Here is a 20,520-nt window from a genome sequence, read left to right on the forward strand (position 1 = left end):
TCCATATATGCCCTTTAACATATTGAGGTAGTTACCTTTGATTCCTATATTTTGAAGTGTTTTTATCAGAAAAGGATGTTGAAGTTTGTCAAATGCCTTTTCAGGATCAATCAAGATGACCATGTGATTTTTTCCTTTCAATTTGTTAATGTGCTGTATTACTTTCTTTTTCTTGTGTTGAACCATCCTTGCATTCCTAGTATAAACCCCACTTGGTTGTGATATATAATTCTTTTGATGTGTGGTTGGATTCAATTTGCTGTTTTTTGCTGAGAATTTATGCACCTGTGTTCATTAGGGAGACTGGCCTGTAGTTTTCCTTTTTTATAGCACCTTTTCCCAGTTTTTGTATTAAAATGATATTAGCTTCATAAAATGAATTAGGTAGTCTTTCTTTGTCCTCAATTTTTTGAAAATATTTGAGCAGGACTTGTGTTAGTTCTTTTTGGAATGTTTAATAAAATTCCCCTGTGAAGCCATCTGGCCCTGGGCTTTTTGTAGGAAGATTTTTGATGACTGACTGAATCTGTTTACTTATGACTGGGTTTTGAGATGTTCTATTTCTTCCTGATTCAGTGCAGCTTGTTTGTGTGTTTCCAGGAATTTTCCCATTTCATCTAAGTTGCCTAGTTTGTTGGTATATAATTGATCATAGCATCATCTTATGATTTCTTTTATTTCTTCAGGGTCTGTGGTAACACACCCCTTCTCATTTCTGATTTTGTTTTCCCATTCATTTAACTCTGCTTTAATCTTTGTGATATCTCCTATTTGCTTTGGGGTTAGTTTGCTGTTAAGTCCTCAATTTTTGCTCTTTCTTGTTTTATAATACAGGCATTTAGGGCAATAAATTTCCCTCTCAGCACAGCCTTTGCCACATCCCATAAGTTCCAAAGGATTAATACAACTAAAAACTTAAATATATATATTTAAGTTATATATATATATAAATAATATATATATATAATTATTAATAAATTAATCCTTTGGTGAAATATCTGCACAATCACAGATAAAGTCACTGAAGAATCTTTACTCCTTCTATTATCCAATCTCAAGCTCACTTTCTGCCAGCACCAACATTGGATTTTACAGTGCCCCTGACTTTCTTCATTCTGTTCTTGCATTCCTTTCACTGTTTTCTTGAGGTTTTTTTCTTCTCATACAGGTCATGTATTGCAAGTCTGTGTTTGGGTTCATTTTTCTTTCCATAATCCAAGGAATCATAAATCATGCCAAAGCCAGTTTTCTTGCCACCACCAAAATGGGTTCAAAATCCAAATACAATGATGACATCTGGTGTAGTCTTGTTCATTTTGGCTAGTTTTTCCTGAGTTTCTGTGTTAGCTATTATTGCCTTTCTAGGTCAAAGGACCTCAATGATCATTTGTTTTTGCTGTAGTAGTCAGTTGGTCATGAACTTCCTTTTCTGAGGAAAGGCTACTGGCATCCTGGGTTCCCCTGTCACATGGAAAGGCATATGGTGACACTGGTTCATCTTTCTCTCCTGGATTCTGGTTTCAAAGTGGCTCTCTCAGCAACTTTGGGTCCTTCTTGCTTATCCTGGGGTGTTTTCTTTCTCTGAGCTCTCTCCAAAATGTCTCTGCCTTTTATCCTCTCATAAAGGACTCCAGCAAGGGGATTAAAACCCACCTTGAATGGGCTCAGTCACAGCTCCATGGAAACAACACACACATGGATTAAAAGAACATAGCCTTTTCAGGAGTACATAACAGATACAAACGAGTATAGAGAGGTAATGCAAAATGAGTATAGGGTTTCTGTTCAGGATGAAGGGAAAGATATAGGAATGGAGATGAGGGTACAGCAATATTGTGAATGTGATTAATCTCACTGAACGGTGTGCTTGGAAAGGGTTGAGACTGTTAAGATTTATGTTATATTATGTTTCCACAATGCAAAAAAGAAAGAGCAACTAAAGAGACAATGACAATTAAACGTAAGACATGATATTGCTTGGGATCTAGGAATGGAGGGAAAAAGGCTCAAAAGTACATTACTGAGACTGGAATATAGAATATAAGCTTTTTATCAATGTTAAATTTCTTGAACTTGATAACCGCACTTGAGGTAGTGTATTAGTTTGCTAATCTTCTGAAATGCAGTATACCAGAAATAGAGTGTTTAAGATGAGTACCATGTAAGTAGCATTTTGCCAGATTCTATTTCTTAATCCATTTTGCAAATCTGTATCTTTTAATTGGTAAGTTTAGTCTGTTAACATTAAAAGTTTTTACTGAAAATGTATTTCTTTAATCTACCATGTTATCTTTTGGATTTTATTTGTCAGATCTATATAATCTTTTCCCTTTCTCTCCTTTGTTACCCTTACTAGTACTCTTCAATTCTGAGCCCTGCTCCAGACTTCCCTCTCCTGTCTTTTTTTTTTTTTTTCAACTGGCAGGACTCTATTTAGTATCTCTTGCAGAGCCAGTCTCTTGTTGATGAATTCTTTCAGGATTTGGTTGTCTATGAAAATTTTAATGTCTCTGTTTTGAAGGATAATTTGGCTGGGTACAGAATTCTTGGTTAAAAGTCTTTCTCTTTCAGGATCTTAAATATATCATACCACTACCTTCTCACCTCCACAGTGACAGTTGAGTAGTCCAAACTCAGTTTTATGTGGTTTCCCTTGTATGTAGTAGATTGTGTTTCTTTTACTGCTTTCAGGATTTTCTGCTTCTGTTCAACGTTTGACAGACTGATTAGTATGTGTCTTGGGGAAGGCGTATTTGGATTTATTCTATTTGGAGTTTGCTGAGCTTCTTTGACTTGTATATTTATGTCCTTTATAAGGGTTGGGAAGTTTTCCCCAATTATATCTCAAATATCTTCCTAGCCCTTTACTCCTCTCTTCTCCTTCTGGAACACAAATGATTCTTATACTTGTGTACTTTGTTTTGTCCAACTTTTCCCTGAGATCCAATTCAATTTTTTCCAACTTTTTGCCATTCGCTGTTTTGAGTTCACTTATTCTTTCTTCTGTCTCTTCAAATCTGCTGTTGTGTGTCTCTAGTATGTTTTTATTTAGTCTGCAGCATCTTTTTTTTTTTTGCAGCTTTTTTTTTTATTAATTAAAAAAGGAATTAACAAAACAATTAGAAATCATTCCAATCTACATGTACAATCAGTAATTCTTAATAACATCACATAGTTGCATATTCATCATTTCTTAGTACATTTGCATCGATTTAGAAAAAGAAATAAAAAGACAACAGAATAAGAATTAAAACAATAATAGAAAGAAAAAAAACAAAAAAAACAAAAACAAAAAACCTATACCTCACATGCAGCTTCATTCAGTGTTTTAACATAATTGCATTACAATTGGGTAGTATTGTGCTGTCCATTTCTGAGTTTTTATATCCAGTCCCCTTGTACAGTCTGTATCCCTTCATCTCCAATTATCCCTTCTCTTTTTTTTTTTTTTTTTAGTTAACGGAAAAAAAGAAATTAACCCAACATTTAGAGATCATACCATTCTACACATGCAATCATTAATTCTTAACATCATCACATAGATGCATGATCATCATTTCTTAGTACATTTGCATTGGTTTAGAAGAACTAGCAACATAACCGAAAAAGATATAGAATGTTAATATAGAGAAAAAAATAAAAGTAATAATAGTAAAATCAAAACAAAACAAAACAAAACAAAACAAAAACCTATAGCTCAGATGCAGCTTCATTCAGTGTTTTAACATGATTACTTTACAATTAGGTATTATTGTGCTGTCCATTTTTGAGTTTTTGTATCTAGTCCTGTTGCACAGTCTGTATCCCTTCAGCTTCAATTACCCATTGTCTTACCCTGTTTCTAACTCCTGCTGAACTCTGTTACCAATGACATATTTCAAGTTTATTCTCGAATGTCCGTTCACATCAGTGGGACCATACAGTATTTGTCCTTTAGTTTTTGGCTAATCTCACTCAGCATAATATTCTCTAGGTCCATCCATGTTATTACATGGTTCATAAGTTTATCTTGTCTTAAAGCTGCATAATATTCCATCGTATGTATATACCACAGTTTGTTTAGCCACTCTTCCGCTGATGGAGATTTTGGCTGTTTCCATCTCTTTGCAATTGTAAATAATGCTGCTATAAACATTGGTGTGCAAATGTCCGTTTGTGTCTTTGCCCTTAAGTCCTTTGAGTAGATACCTAGCAATGGTATTGCTGGGTCGTATGGCAATTCTATATTCAGCTTTTTGAGGAACCGCCAAACTGCCTTCCACAGTGGTTGCACCCTTTGACATTCCCACCAACAGTGGATAAGTGTGCCTCTTTCTCCGCATCCTCTCCAGCACTTGTCATTTTCTGTTTTGTTGATAATGGCCATTCTGGTGGGTGTGAGATGATATCTCATTGTGGTTTTGATTTGCATTTCTCTAATGGCCAGGGACATTGAGCATCTCTTCATGTGCCTCTTGGCCATCCGTATTTCCTCTTCTGAGAGGTGTCTGTTCAAGTCTTTTCCCCATTTTGTAATTGGGTTGGCTGTCTTTTTGTTGTTGAGATGAACAATCTCTTTATAAATTCTGGATACTAGACCTTTATCTGATATATCATTTCCAAATATTGTCTCCCATTGTGAAGGCTGTCTTTCTACTTTCTTGATGAAGTTCTTTGATGCACAAAAGTGTTTAATTTTGAGGAGTTCCCATTTATTTATTTCCTTCTTCAGTGCTCTTGCTTTAGGTTTAAGGTCCATAAAACCGCCTCCAGTTGTAAGATCCATAAGATATCTCCCAACATTTTCCTCTAACTGTTTTATGGTCTTAGACCTAATGTTTAGATCTTTGATCCATTTTGAGTTAACTTTTGTATAGGGTGTGAGAGATGGGTCTTCTTTCATTCTTTTGCATATGGATATCCAGTTCTCTAGGCACCATTTATTGAAGAGACTGCTCTGTCCCAGGTGAGTTGGCTTGACTGCCTTATCAAAGATCAAATGTCCATAGATGAGAGGGTCTATATCTGAGCACTCTATTCGATTCCATTGGTCGATATATCTATCTTTATGCCAATACCATGCTGTTTTGACCACTGTGGCTTCATAATATGCCTTAAAGTCAGGCAGCGCGAGACCTCCAGCTTCGTTTTTTTTCCTCAAGATGTTTTTAGCAATTCGGGGCACCCTGCCCTTCCAGATAAATTTGCTTATTGGTTTTTCTATTTCTGAAAAACAAGTTGTTGGGATTTTGATTGGTATTGCATTGAATCTGTAAATCAATTTAGGTAGGATTGACATCTTAACTATATTTAGTCTTCCAATCCATGAACACGGTATGCCCTTCCATCTATTTAGGTCTTCTGTGATTTCTTTTAGCAGTTTTTTGTAGTTTTCTTTATATAGGTTTTTTGTCTCTTTAGTTAAATTTATTCCTAGGTATTTTATTCTTTTAGTTGCAATTGTAAATGGGATTCGTTTCTTGATTTCCCCCTCAGCTTGTTCATTACTAGTGTATAGAAATGCTACAGATTTTTGAATGTTGATCTTGTAACCTAGTCTGCAGCATCTTTAATCTCTGTGATATCTGGTATTTTGTATTTATTCTTTCCAATTCCTCTTTATGCTATTCTAGTGTCTTCTTGATCTCCTTTATGTCATTAGCCATCTGATTTATTTTATTTTAGTATAGTTATATGAACATCTTTGATTAGTTGTTCCAAAGTCTGTGTCTCCTCTGGTATTTTAATTTGGCCATTAGGCTGGGCTATAGCTGTATGTACCATGATATGCTTAGTGATCTTCTGTTGTCTTTGAAGCATGTAAATACATTGATTAGTTTGCTTTGGAAGTTGATTTATTTCAGCGTGTAAAGCCTTGTATTTGCAGGATGGATGTGGAGCAGGATGCAGGGTGTGGGGTGGGGCACAACAGTGTGGTGATGCATTGCAGTGTAGGTATAGACACTATACCTATATAGTATATAGGGGATGCTATGCTGGTGCCTGTGAGCATGGGGTGCTGGTTGCAGGGTTGTGGAGGTGTGGTGTGGCAGCCGAGAGTATGGGGTGCAGCTCAGGCAGATCTTGAAGTACTGCAGCAGGGTACGGTATGGGGGACAGAAAGGCAGAAAAGGATAGGAGGCAAAAGATGAGGCTGTGTGGATGCATGGGGCTGGTGTGCAGGTAGGATGCGGTGGACACATGGAGTGTGGGGGTTGTGGGTATCAGGGTGTAGGGTAGGTGGCTCAGAGGTAGGGGCATGAGGGGGGCAAGGTGCAGGTGTGTCCTTGCATAGGGGTAGATGTCCAGAGGGCCCTGGGTGGTCATGTGGGAGTGTGTAGGGGCAGGCACAGGTCACTGTGGTTGCAGGATGTGGCAGGTTGCATTGGTGGATGGTGCCCTGGTGCATGTGGGCAGGTATGAAGTTGGTTGGAGCAAGTGTGCACATGTGTGCAGGGCAGGGGCTATCTAGCACAGATTCACCCATGAGCACCTGCCAGGTGTGGGAATAGGGTGCTTGTACCAGGGTGTGGGACAAGTGTGCAGCAGGGATTTGGGGTGCAGGGATCAAGAAATCAGTGCACAAATGCATGACCACCTGGAAGTAGGAAGGATGTATGTGGGTTGGGGGGTGGGGCCCTGGTGTGTGGTGGTTTAGGGGGTAGGGCCCTTGTGTGGACATATACAGAGCTCAGGGACAGGAGGCCAGGATTGCAACTTCATGGGCTAGGGATGGGTGTGGTCTGCACACACAAGTCAGTGCTTGCCCAGAGCTGGGGGTCATAAGCATGGATGGATCCGGGAGGGTCATAAATTGATGTACACATGCATAGAGTGTGGGGTGGGGTGGGGGGTTGTGGGGGCTGGGGGCAGCTGTAGCCTCTGTACGAATATAAGTGCCCATAGTCTTTATGCATTGGTAATTGCCTGCCAGGGTCAGGGAGGAGGAGGTGGGCCTCAGGACCAGTGGAGCAAGAGCGCAATTATGCAGGAGAGTTGGGCTGGGTTGAGTGAGGTGTGTGTACACTTGGGGTGGGGATACAGGACAGGCAAATGTGTTTGGGGGGTGGTAGGCTGGGGACACTTGGAACATGGGGAGGGGGAGCAGATAACAGCATTCATGTGTGTGGGGTGTGGGGTGAGTCATGGGTCACAAGACTGTGCCAGTGAGAGTAGTGCATTCAAGGAATGCAGCTTTGTTTATTTCCTAGTCCCCATCTACCATTCTTTGCACTCCTGAGGGCTCTGGGCTTCTGTCATGACCAGGTTCATGTGTCAACTTGGCCATGTGATGGTACCTGTTTGTCTGGTTGGGCAAGTGCTGGCCTGTCTTTTGCTATGAGGACATTTCATAGAATAAAATCATGATCATGTCAGCTACATCCCCAGCTGATTCCATTTGTAATCAGCCAAGGGCAATGTCTTCTTTAATGAGTGATGTTTGATCTAATCACTGGAAGCCTTTTAAGGAGGATCCAGAGGAGACAGGCTCTTCTTCCTGCTTTGGCCAGCAAGCCTCTCCTGTGGAGTTCGTCAGACCCTCCATCAGAGTCATCAGCTTCACAGCCTGTCCTACAGATTTTGGACTCTACATTTCCATGGTTACATGAGTGCTTTTATAAATTTTGTATTTATGAATATTTCCTGTTGATTCTGTTTCTCTAGAGAACCCTTACACAGTTTCCATTTGGAAAGGGGCACATTAGGCTGCACCAGTGGGACAGGCTCTGGGTCTCTGCTTCTCAGTTCTTCAGCTTTTGCAACCAGGGCCTCTCTATGTGGTGAAGACCCTCCCAGGTAACTTACACTCTGGAATCACCATCTCAGTCACCTTCTGCTCCCTTCTCTAGTTGTTCCTTGGAGCAGAAATGAATTCGACTTACTTATTCCACCATCTTCCCAGAATTCATCTATTGCACCTTTTATTCCTATAGGTTCTACCATTTGCTTTTTCAAGCTTTCAAATTCTTTATGGTCACCTAATTTCTTCTTTTTCTCCTTCATCTCTTTTGCCACATCTTCCTTAAATTCACTGATTTTATTTTTTAATTTGATTTAGATTTGTTTGAACAGCTTTAGTTATTTCATCTCCTTTATCTCATCTGAAGTGCTAGTTTGTTCCTTGTATGATTTGTGAGTTTTGACTGGTATCCAGGCATTTGATTTCCTCGATTGGTTTATTTTAGAGGTCATCTTCTTTCTTTTACCTATGGTTTTCTTGTTGGTTGGCTTTGTTCTCTATCTATTATTTGACATTTAGTTCAACTTGTCTAGACATTTAAGATAGCTTCTGTTAATTGAGCAGAATTTTTCAGCTCTTGTTTTTCTGGTTCTTGCCTTCCCAGATAGGATTGATCCCAATCAGATTTTCCCAGACAAGACAGGCCCAGAACTCAGGATATGAGCATAATCAGTATCATGCTTCCCTGAGGATAAGTCCCATCAGGATCCCAGTGTTTCCTGTGAGTCCTCTTGAATCTGTTTTTCTTATCCTGCCTAGAAGGTGGTGTCCAGAAGGGGAGCCCACAGCTCCCTGATGGCATAAAGTGGTGTAGTGCCTTTAATTCTCAGCAGATCCTGTCCCTGCCAGAAACATGGTTGAGACAGAGGTTGAGGCAGAAGATGGCTTTTTAAACTCTTTCTGTCTTCCAGTCTCTGTGGGCTACATTCTCTGAATGTAAGCCACAACTTGTACTGGGCCCTGCCTCCCCCTTTACTTGGGAAATACATGCCCTTTAGGGAATTGCCTCCTTCACCTGAGTAGTTTCTTTGCTTCTCAGACATACCTTAACTCTGCCCTTTCTTGGAGCAGTGCTGAAACCTGAGATTGCCTGAAGCTTTATTTAGTTGGCAGCTAAGAAATGAAAAAAAGAAAAAAAATTTCCTTTTCAGAATCAGACACTAGTAAAGGGGAAGGATGAGCCACAGAAATCAGTATGGTTGTCTGCTAAACCTGCCCTTCCAACACCAGAACCCAGGCCAAAAATAAATCCCAGGAAAGAAGAGAGAGAAGCTGCCCAGAGGGAGTAAGGGAAAAGTAGATACTGGCAAAGATGGGAACAACCCTGGAAAAAAAACAGATGCCTCACGGCCCAGGCACAGAAAGTGGAAGGCCCAGAAGATGCCAAGTGAAGTGTACATTTTTGATAGCTTTGTACTTCTAGTGACTCTACTGTTTGAAATACTCGGTGGTTTTTTTAAGTCAAGTTTCATAAAAATGCTGAAATTTGGTTTATCTTTTTGTTGCCATGTTGTTAGCACATAGAATATTTCAATGTTGTTTTTTGTAGAAAGGTCAACTACCATTAATAGAAGAATCTCAGAAGACAGACTGAAATGGGGAAAAATAGGATTTTCTATCCCTTTCAAAGCTGAGTTTTCTTCAATCCTATTGTATGAATCATTTAAGCTGGGCCCCTGTGCTCTTTAAAGATAGATTTTCTTTCGGGGGTATGGTACTTTAATATATACTTTGTTGGATAATTCTGGAATTTATTCTACAATTTTTTTTGAGAAAGTAGAAAGAAATTTTTTTGTCAAAGAGATATAAACATAAAACATAATAAGTTACAGAGGCCTGAGATAGAGTCCTTATGCTAAACCCCATGTCAGCAAACCAAAACTTAACTATGTTCCTGTCTCTTGAAAGTGTTCCTACTTCCAGAATCTGAAAACCGAGAACAACTAATCATCACTTATCAGCTCCTGTTTCCTCTAGTAGCTTATCAATAACCTCTAAGTCAAGGCTAAGCCAAGTAAGGAAAACGGCACTGTATCAGTTAAAAAGATTATTTTCTTTAAGACTACCTTGTTCTGCCTATATAAGCCTTACTGCACTCACTCTTCAGAGCTCCCCTCCATTTTACAGATTGGATGTTCCCCATTTCATGAAATTTCCTTTTAATACTTTGTGGGTTTTTTGGGGGGACAATTTTGATGATGACAGCAGATTCCAAAGGTGACTACTGATGACTCTGGAGACAACAAGAAAGAAAGACAAAAGTGCCCACTGAACCACTTAAGTTCTCTGTCCTCCCTACCATCTTCAAGGTCCATGGGTGAGTCCCTCTCATGTGAACACCACTCTTTTTGTGTTTGAGCTCTCTGATCTCACTAGATCTCTGTCCTAAGGTTAGTGGGTCAAACTAATTGATGAGAAAGTTCAAATTCTGAGCCCGAGTCCCTAGCTTTTAGGTGAAGACCAATTTCATTTTTGCTACTGCTGGTGTCTTTGTCCTGTACACAAGGTAAGATGTGAAACAATAAAGATGGGATCTTACTCTAAAAACTTTAATTATCTACACTCTGACAACTCTGGCTTACTACATTTAAAAAATTATGGTGATGTAAGTTGTGTCAATCTAACAAAATGGCAAAATCTCACCAAACGCAACCAAGAATTTCAATGTCCATTATGAGGAATATCCAATTAGACAAAATTACTCATCTCAGAAATGCATTGCAGAAAGAGAGCTGAATGGAAGGCCTATTTTGATTGGCACTTAGAGTTTACTAGGAAAACTGCAAGAGTCAAAAATGGTTTCATAAAAGGACTCTAAAAAAAGGATAATAAATTATAGGCACATAAGATTTCTATATTTTATTTCTTTGTTTATGTCAAATAGCTAATTTTTAAAATTGAAGTTATAAGATCTATATGTTGGCTGTATATTTTTCTACCTCTGAATTGTAATACCAAATTAACTTATAAAACTCCTTAAAAGAGGGCGGGCCACGGTGGCTCAGCAGACAGGAATGCTTGCCTGCAATGTCAGAGGACCCGGGTTTGCTTCCCAGTGCCTGCCCATGCAAAAAAAAAAAAACACAAACAAACAAACAAAAACTCCTTAAAAGAACTCTACTCAATTTTATCTAAAAATAAATGAGCATGTATATATAATAAATTAAGGAAACCAAACTTCTAATATTTCTAGTGGAAAGAGTATTCATAGAATGAAATCCAAATTTCTGAAGAAAATTAAAGTTCACATAATTTATGTTAATCTTTGGCAAACAGTACTAATTTAATGTTACAAATAATATAAAAATACCTATGTCTTAGGAATTATCAGTATTAAGTAAAATATGAGCTTACATTTTTTCTACTTAGGTGTATCTTAAACTAAATGTATACATATTTTCTGATTAAATAATCTGACATTATACAAACTAGATACTTAAGATGATGAAAAATGTAAATTCTTATTTAAAGAATGTTTGTATTTTGTAGGATGTTGGCTTGAAGAGTTTCCAAACTTTTTTTTTTTGTATTGCTGTATGGCAGGGTCACATTTCATTATTTTTCCATGGAAGTATCCATTATTGCAGCACCATTTGTTGAATTTTTGTTTGTGTTTGTTTATTTTGCTTGTTTGTTTTTTGGGAAGTGCATGGACTGGGAATCAAACCTGGATCTCTCACACGGCAGACAAGAGTTCTACCACTGAACTACCCTCACACCTTCCCAAACTCTTTTTGATAACACAAACATATGAAGTATGCAGGATGTGTTTTAATAGGGGAAAAGAAAGTTTTGTTGTTAAATAAAATGAATAGATGCTGCAGATTGAAAAACAAGAATATATACAGGAATCTTGAATAGATATAGAAAGTTATAGAAGGTTTGCAGAAAAGTAACTATTTAGTATGGTTGTGCCAGTTTGAATCCATTATGTACCCCCAGGAAAGCCATGTTTTAATCCTGATCCAATCTTGTGGAAGCAGCCATTTATTTTAATCTTGATTCAATACCATAAGTTGAAATCTTTTGATTTGATTATCTCCATAGAGATGTGACATACCCAATTTTGGGTGTGACCTTTGATTAGACAGAGATTTATCTCTACCCATTCCAGGTGAGTCTTGATTAGTGTACTGGAATTCTTTAAAAGAGGAAACATTTTGGAGAGCACCAGAAATGACAGAGCCAACAGAGAGAGCCAGACATGTTTGGAGATGCTTGGAGCCCAGCAGATGTCACTGTAAGATGTCAAGCAAGTGAGAACCTGGAGAGAGCCAAGGGAAGCCAAGAGACGAAAGCCAGCCCTAGAGAAGCAAAGTGAGGAGCCCCCACAGGAACTGAGGCTGAAAGCAAGAGAGCCAGGAACAAGGAACTAGCAGATGTCAGCTATGTGACTACCCAGCTGACAGAGGTGTTCTTGACCCATTGGCCTTCCTTGAATTAAGTTATCTTTCCTTGGATGCCTTGGTTTGGACATCTTTATAGGCTTAGAACTGTAAACTTGTACCTTATTAAGTTCTCCTTTTAAAAAACTGTTCCAGTTTTGGTATATCACATTCCAGAAGCCTGCAAACTAACACTATGGTCAAGATTTGTTAAGAATTGATGGTAAAAATGTTTTTAAGAATTTTCTTATAAGACAGCATCTTCACACAAAACTAGTTATTTGATTTTCTTTCTATTAAAATGACAAGGTTTTCTTGGATTCTCCATCTGCTCTTAATAAGAATGTATAGAAAGTTTTCCTTAACCATTGGAGTAACCTGTTCAGATGGCAAAGATTCTCTCTTATCAGAATAATACCCTGTGCTTTGTAGTGACCCTATATTCCTTTACTGTTTTGGAGAACAAGTCTTCTCACTCTGAAATGATAAGGATTTTTTTTTTATCTTCATCCTAACTCATGTCTTTATATTTAAAATCTTTTTTCCCCACTTTGATTAAGTAGGGACTTAAATATTTTTTCACACTGACCCATGATTGTATTTAACAAAATGTTAAAACCTGTTAACTTTATTTATTTATTTATTTGTATGGGCAGGCACCAGGAATCAAACCTGGGTCTCCAGCATGACAGGTGAGAACTCTGCCTGCTGAGTCACCATGGCCCACTCAAACTTGATAACTTTTGACATTTTCCTTCCCCAAATCCAACCATATTTGATGTCTTCTTGATCCCAAACTCTCATTCAGATTTCCCAGAGGGGTCCTGGAAAATCACAAAGGATTTTTTTTTCTTTCACTATGTAAAAAAAGAGGTGCTAAAAACAGTTTGATATGTTATCAATTGCATGGAATATTTAGGAATGTTCATACAAGAACACATATTCCAAACCTATCACCTGTTTTTTTGTTTGCAGATTTTATTGAGAGATATTTGCATACCATATATTCTGTACAAAGTATACAATCTACAATCAATGTCACAAAGTGTTCTAGTTTGCAAGCTGCTGGAATGTGATATACCAGAACTGGAATGGTTTAACTCAGGGAAGGTCAATGATGTTTGGGGTTTCTCTCTCAGCCGGAAAGGCACATGGCAACATCTGCTAGTTTTCTCTCCAGGATTCTTCAATGGCTTGCCAGGGACTGTGTCCATTCTGTTGGCTCTGTAAGTTCTGGTGGCTCTAAAGCTCTTTCCAAAATGGTTCCCTCTTAAAGGGCTCCAGTAAGCAACCCCACCTTGAATGAGTGGAGACATATCTCCATGGAAACCATCTAATTAAAAGTTACCACCCACAATTGGGTGGGTCATATCTCCATGGAAACAATAAGAAAGATTCCACCCAGCAGTACTGAATGAAGATTAAAGGACATGGCTTTTCTGGGGTACATAATAGGTCAAACCAGCACACACAGTATCATCACTTAGTTGTGCAATGATCATCCCACTCAATTTTAGGCCATTTTCATTGCTCTAAAGAAAAAAATAGCTGATAAACACAAAAAGGAAAACCCAAAACACCCCATATCCCTATGCCCCCCTATTACTGAGCCCTAGTATCGATGTGGTACACCTGTCACTGCTGATGAAAGGATATTAAGTTATTACTGTTTAATAGTCCATAACTTGCAATAGATAATTTCCCCCAACATACCACTTTGTTATTAACTATTTGTACAAGTGTTGTACCTTTGCAGTAGTTCATGCAAGAACTTATATTTGTAGTATTAATCAGTGACATAAATGACTTTAAACAACCCCCTTTCAACCAAATTCAGCTACAATATGGCACTATTACCCATAATTCCAATAACAAGCTACCATCATCACTATCAATTCTAAAACATTTAAGTTCACCCTCATTAGCAATTCTATACATATTAGGTAATTGCTCCCCCTTCTCTAGCTTCTGTCTATCTCTAGTTACACTATATCCTATGTTTTAAGAGTTTACAAATTCATTATTTAATATTAGTGACTCATACAATATCTGTCCCTTTGTGCCTGTCTTTATTTCATTCAGTACTATGCCCTCAAGGTTCATTCATGTTGCCACATACTTCAGGACCTCATTCCTTCATAATGCTGCATAATACTTCATTATAAGCATGTACCACATTGTGTTTATTCTCTCAACTGTTGGTGGACATTTGATTGTTTCCATCTTTTGGCAATTGTGAATAATGCTGTTATGAACATCATTATGCAAATATCTATTTGTGCCTCTGCTTTCAGATCATTCATTACTATACTGAGCAGTGGAATTGCTGGGTCATAGGGCAATACAATGTTTAGATTAAATAGGAACCACAGTCTTCCACAGTGGCTGTACTATTTTACATATCCACCAGCAGTGAATAAGTGTTCCAATTTCTCCTCATCCTCTCCAACATTTGTTATTTCATTTTTGTTTGAGAGGCCATTCTTACAGGTGTGAGATGAAATCTCATGCAGTTTTGATTTGTATTTCCCTAATAACTAATGGAGATGAATATATTTTCATGTGCTTTTAAGTCATTTGTATTTTTGCTTTGGAAACACATTTATTCATATCTTTTGCAAATTTTATATTGGGTTGTTTATCCTTTTATTACTGACTTTTATAGGACTTCTTTATATGTACTGGATACAAACCCTTTTCAGATAAATGGATATCAAATATTCTCTTCCATTAAGTCAGCTGCCAATTCACCTTTTTGACTAAGTCCTTTGAAGCAGAGAAGTGTTCAATCTTCAGGGACTCCCATTTATCTATTTTTGTTGTTGTTGTTGCTTATACTTTGGACATAGGGTCAAAGAAGCTACTTCCTATCACTAGGTTTTGAATATGTATCCTGTGTTAGTTAGATTCAGTTGTCAACTTGGCCAGGTGAGCATGCCTAGTCTTGTTGCTGCAGACATAAGCCAATGGTACGTGAACCTCATCTGTTGCCAATTACATCTGCAGTCGGCTAGGAGGCGTGTCTGCTGCAATGAGTGACGTTTGACTTAATTGGCTGGTGCTTAAATGAGAGAACACAACGTAGCACAGCCTAAGCAGCTCGGCATTCCTCATCTCAGCACTCGCAGCTCAGCCCAGGCCTTTGGAGATGCAGAAAGAAGTCACCCTGGGGAAAGTTGTTGAAACCCAGGGGCCTGGAGAAAAGACCAGCAGAGACCATCTTGTGCCTTCCACGTAAGAAAGAACCTCAGTGGAAAGTTAGCTGCCTTTCCTCTGAAGAACCAACAAAATAAATCCCCTTTTATTAAAAGCCAATCCATCTCTGGTGTGTTGCATTCCGGCAGCTAGCAAACTAGAACATATCCCTATATTTTTTCCTAGGGGTTTTATGGTACCAGTTCTTATATTTAGTTCTTTATCCACTTTGAGTTAATTTTTGTATAGGATATGAGGTAAGAGTCATCTTTCATTCCTTTGGATATGGATATCCAGCTCTCCCAGCCCCATTTACTGAAGATACTAGTCCATCCCAGTTCAGTGTATTTGAGGTCCATGTCAAAATTGATCATAGATCTGAGGGTCTATTTCTGAACTTAAAATTTGATTCCATTAATTAATATGTATATCTTTGGGCCAATACCATGCTGTTTTGACCACTGTGTCTTTATAATAAGATTTAAAGCCAGGAAGTGTAAGAACTTAAATTCTGTTCTTCCTTTTAAGGATGCTTTTGGCTATTCAAAACTCCTTCCTCTTCCAAATAAATTTTTTTTATACAGATATTCTTTATTTCTGTTTAACAGAAATACATTATACAACATGGTGATTAGCAAATAACTGACACTCAATAGTTGCTGAAATTCTTTCACTTCTTAACCTTTCTCTACATATCATGGTTTGTTATTTTGACTTGAATCCGTGCTTACACATCTCCTGAATATGCCTTGTTTTGCAAAATGTCTTTTATTTTTTCAGTGAATATATAGGATTAAATTGTTACCCTGTGTTACTATCTACACTTAGTGGTATCTGTAGATCTGTGCTGTCCATCTTGATAGCTACTGTATATAGACGGTCTTTTCAATTTCAATTAATTAAAATTAAATAAAGTTAAAAATTCAATTTCTCAATCAAGCTAGCAACATATCAAGAATTCAATAACCATATGTAGTTAGTCACTACCATAGCACTGATACATTACAATAATCATGAATGATGACTATTTCTACAAGTTGATCATTTATCAAGTTAGGTACTTGGTGCAGAACTTGATTTCCAAAGACTATGTTAATAATGACAAGAATAAAATACCACTATTTATAAAGAAATTTGCATTTATAAAGCATTTTCTTATACGTTATCTTTTATAATCCTTACAATGGTGTGAGCTAGACAATATGTGTGCTGAAGGAAATATTATAGATAAAGCCTGTGTTAGGATTCTCTACTGAAACAGAAATAAAAGGAGAGATCTGTAACTATGAGATTTATAAAAGTGTCTCATGCAACTGTGGGAAAGGAAGAGTCCAAAATCTGTACAGCAGGCTGTGAAGCTGGTGGCTCTGATGAAAGGTCTGGACAAACTCCACAAGAGAAGCTCACTGGCTGAAGAAGCAGCCAAAGAGTCTCTTCTTCCTTAAAAGCATCCAACTGATTAGATTATCTCATTGTAGGAAACACACCTGAGTTGATCACAGATGTAATCAGCCACAGATGCAATCACCTAATGATTTAATATACCAGCCTTCTGATTTATTAACCAGCCACAAAATACCCTGCAGCAACATTCAGGCCAGTGCTTGCCTGACCAGGATTTCTCCTTCAAATAAATTTGATAACTAATTAATTATTACCACTCATGATGAACTAATCAAATGAGGTAGCCTTCCACAATTTTCTTCTGCCAAACAGAATGAATTTATGCTCTTACCCAAGCCTGCTTTCCATATGAAGGAAATTTTGTTAATATCAATAGTGATAACAGATAAGCTTTTGGTAAAATCCATGATTTCAATACGCTATGGAAAAAAAAGAGAGTTCCTTGATTTTTCAGGTACACCAGCAAAAAATGGTGGACAAGTAAATTATCTCTGCCATGGTCAGGTTAATGTGTGAACTTGGCCAGGTGGTGGTACCCATTTTGTCTGGTCAGGCAAGTGCTGGCTTGTTTGCTGCTATGAAGACATTTCTGGACTTATATCATGATTACATAGGCAGCATCCACCGCTGACTGCATTTGTAATCAGCTAGGGGGAGTGCCTTTTGCAACGAGTGATGCTTAATTTAATCACCGAAGGCTGTGACTCACAAAAAAAGAATTGAGCCTGAATATTACAAAAAAATGCTTTTGCATTTCATGCAAAAAATAGCCACTACTAAAATAGCTGAGTTACAGATATAAAGCAAAAGTTTAAATAATCTGAAGAAATTGACCCACAATTTTACCTTAGCCCTGATGGTCATTCACAGCATTCCCAGTTACCTCTGGACCTATATCTGGGAATAAAATTGACAGCTGATTGTTTATTCTTGTCACAGCATGACGTCAATTTGCAAATCTGATTCCTTACTATATTATGCCAAAGATTATCTTTAATGGGTAAAGGATATCTTGCCTGACCCACATGACAAACACTTACCATTAATCATAGTCTGGCACCAGACACTGGATCTATAAGAAATGACGTAAATGGAAGACAGCCCTAGACCCTATTCAAAGGAACCATGTCAAATGCTCCTAACTTCTGCACTGCAACTTGATTACAGAATGTTAAACCATGGGTCTACAACACAATTAAAGAAGACTCCTTCATAATACTGCATTTGTTCTAACTTGGGAGGCTTAAAAGTCAACTAGCCATGCCTTGTGACACTTATGTATGTAGTAGAGAGAAGTTTAGTCAACCAACACATATGCCTAAGAGTTACTTCTGGAGGACCTCTTTTGTTGCTCAGATATAGTCTCACTCTTTCTAAGCCCAACTCTGCAAATGAAATCATTGCCCTCTCCACTACATGGGACATGATATCCAGGGGTGAAAGTCTCCCTGATCATGTGGGAGTTGATGTCTTGGGATGAATCTGGCCCTGGCCCCATGGGAACAACTTATGCCTTCCTGACCAAAAGGGGCAGAATTGCAACAAAAATTAAAGTATCAATGGCTGAGATAGTTCAAACAGAGTGGAGTGGTTACTCTTACACAAGCCCCTATTAGACATTTCTACCTATCATAACTTGTCAAACCCCAACCAAAACCATCCCAGCCAACCCTAAAGAACACCTAGGACAAGATATAAGATTCTACAAAGGTTCTGTGCATTACGGTAACTTTCCAGAAACCTACAACCTCTAGATGGGTTCCTGGACCATGTAAGTCCTGAAATGCAGAGGGGCGACCCTCTCTGGAACATCAATTAGTTCCATCTCCCATCTCATATTATTGACAGCCTCTTTCAATATGAGAAAGTTAGAATGGCCATAGGCCAAACACCCCTAAAGAGTGAGAGAAAGCTCAAAGGTGATAGTGGAGTTTTACAGAGAAGGTAGCCTTTAATAAATGAATATGATCACTGAATCATATTGATATTTCTTTTGGCCTCCAGTATCTTAGAGTAGCTAGAAGTGAAAACCTAAAGATGTAGAACTGTACTCCATACCAAACTCTGAAATCTATTCTACAACCAATTGTTGCAAAAGTGCTTTGAAATGTATTGCCCTTTTGTATATATGTTATTTTTCACAAAAAAGTCAATGGTGATGATAAAAAAAATTCCTTCTAGTGTCCAATATTCTGGAGCAGCTAGAAGGAAAAATCTGAGGTGACAGAATGGTAGCCCATGGCAAAATCTGGGATCTGTTCTGTAACTATTTGTTGAAGAGTGCTTTGAAAATTATTGTTGTTTTCTTTCTTTGTTTTGTATATGTTTCATTATACAATAAAAATGTTTAAAAAATAAAAATAAAGAAAGTTTAAAAAAAATAAACTAGCCATGAAGTGGAGGATGTCATGAGGTAGACTACTTATTCCCAAGGTGACAGATCAATTACTCCTCATATAGAGTTTATCTTATTAACATTTATCATACATAAAATCCTTTATATATCACTATGTTTTTCCCTTGCACTAGCCTGGAAAGACAATATCATTGTCTACTTCTCCCAGGCCATTTCAAAAGGAGGCAACTTCAGAGAATGTTCAATTTTTCACCCAAAATCCAATCCACTCACATTACAGGGGATCCTATCGCTCTACTAGTAAGAAATTTCTTATACCAAATGTTTCAGTCTCTTTGGATCAAACTGAAATATTTCTTTCATATCAAATATGAATATTAGAGCCAAGGTCCCCTTTACTCTGCTTTAAGCTTTCATGGACACTATGGACACAATTGGTCTAGAGAATTATAAAGATATCTTAAAACAGCTTGGAGCCTTACTGTTACAGTCCACATGCCTCCGTGCACTACAAGTTACCTTAACAATGCAGATTCACTTTCAGGTTTCAGACCCTGGCTCTCCAAAAGATTCATAACACAAATAAATTTTAGTCATCTCCTAATTTATACTCTCAATTTCTGAACAAATGATTGTGTTTCTAGTAATGGATTTATAAACAACAGCACTTGGGTGGATATTTATTGCTTTCCCAGGTCATATTTTTACTGTGGAGGGTTTTGATATCTGCTTGGGCACTAAATGGCCTTATTAGCTGATAAATGTCTAGACACTGTTTACTTTGTCTCTTCACTGTCCCCTTAGGATTTTATAATCAATCTGAAACTTCTCACTGGACTACATCCCTCAATTTACATTCTCAAGCAAAACAGGATTTACCCAGGGAGTCTATGATTCTGTGTTTGCCTCTTTGGGCAGATTGTAGCTATCTTGGCTTTAGGTTAACACAAATGAAAACATGATTAGAAATCTATCAATCACAATAGGAGAAATTGCTTAATCTACTGTTAGAACTATAGGTGCACAATAATAGACATTAGATTCATTAAACTTGTTTTAGACAAAAGCATTGCCAAACTTTATTACTTATTAGTGAAACAAAGGTCATTTTTGCATTGTCAATAGCACCTACTGTCCTCTTGAGTAAACACTTGTGGGGAAGTTAAGACACAATTGCCTGAAATAATTAAACAAGCCACATGGCTTACAGTAAGGCCTTCCTCAGGGCCCCTTTTGACCACTTTGATTTCAGTTGGTCTAAATCATAGGGACTTGGGCTTAGGAGCATACTATGAGATGCACATTTGGACATTTTGATAGAGTACTCATTATAGTCTCCCCAGTGCAGTTTTCCTCCAAGAGTTTTAAATGGGTTCAACAGCACATTAAGTAGCAAATAATTTCTTTATACAATTTAATTTACAATACAAAATCCAATCCACTCACATTACAGGGGATCC

The 20,520-nt window shown here is 37.8% G+C and overlaps 1 protein-coding gene and 1 pseudogene across 2 annotated transcripts in view; both read right to left on the reverse strand.

Annotated features, from left to right (window-relative positions):
- Positions 1-20,520, reverse strand: part of LOC143674122 (uncharacterized) — a 71,531-nt gene that overhangs the window by 19,257 nt on the left and 31,754 nt on the right. The gene's annotated exons all lie outside the window — the stretch shown is intronic.
- LOC143674131 (small ribosomal subunit protein eS24 pseudogene) lies at positions 1,061-3,060 on the reverse strand (annotated as a pseudogene).

This window comes from Tamandua tetradactyla, chromosome 2, assembly GCF_023851605.1.
Source record: "Tamandua tetradactyla isolate mTamTet1 chromosome 2, mTamTet1.pri, whole genome shotgun sequence".
In the NCBI taxonomy this organism is placed as follows: Eukaryota; Metazoa; Chordata; class Mammalia; order Pilosa; family Myrmecophagidae; genus Tamandua; species Tamandua tetradactyla.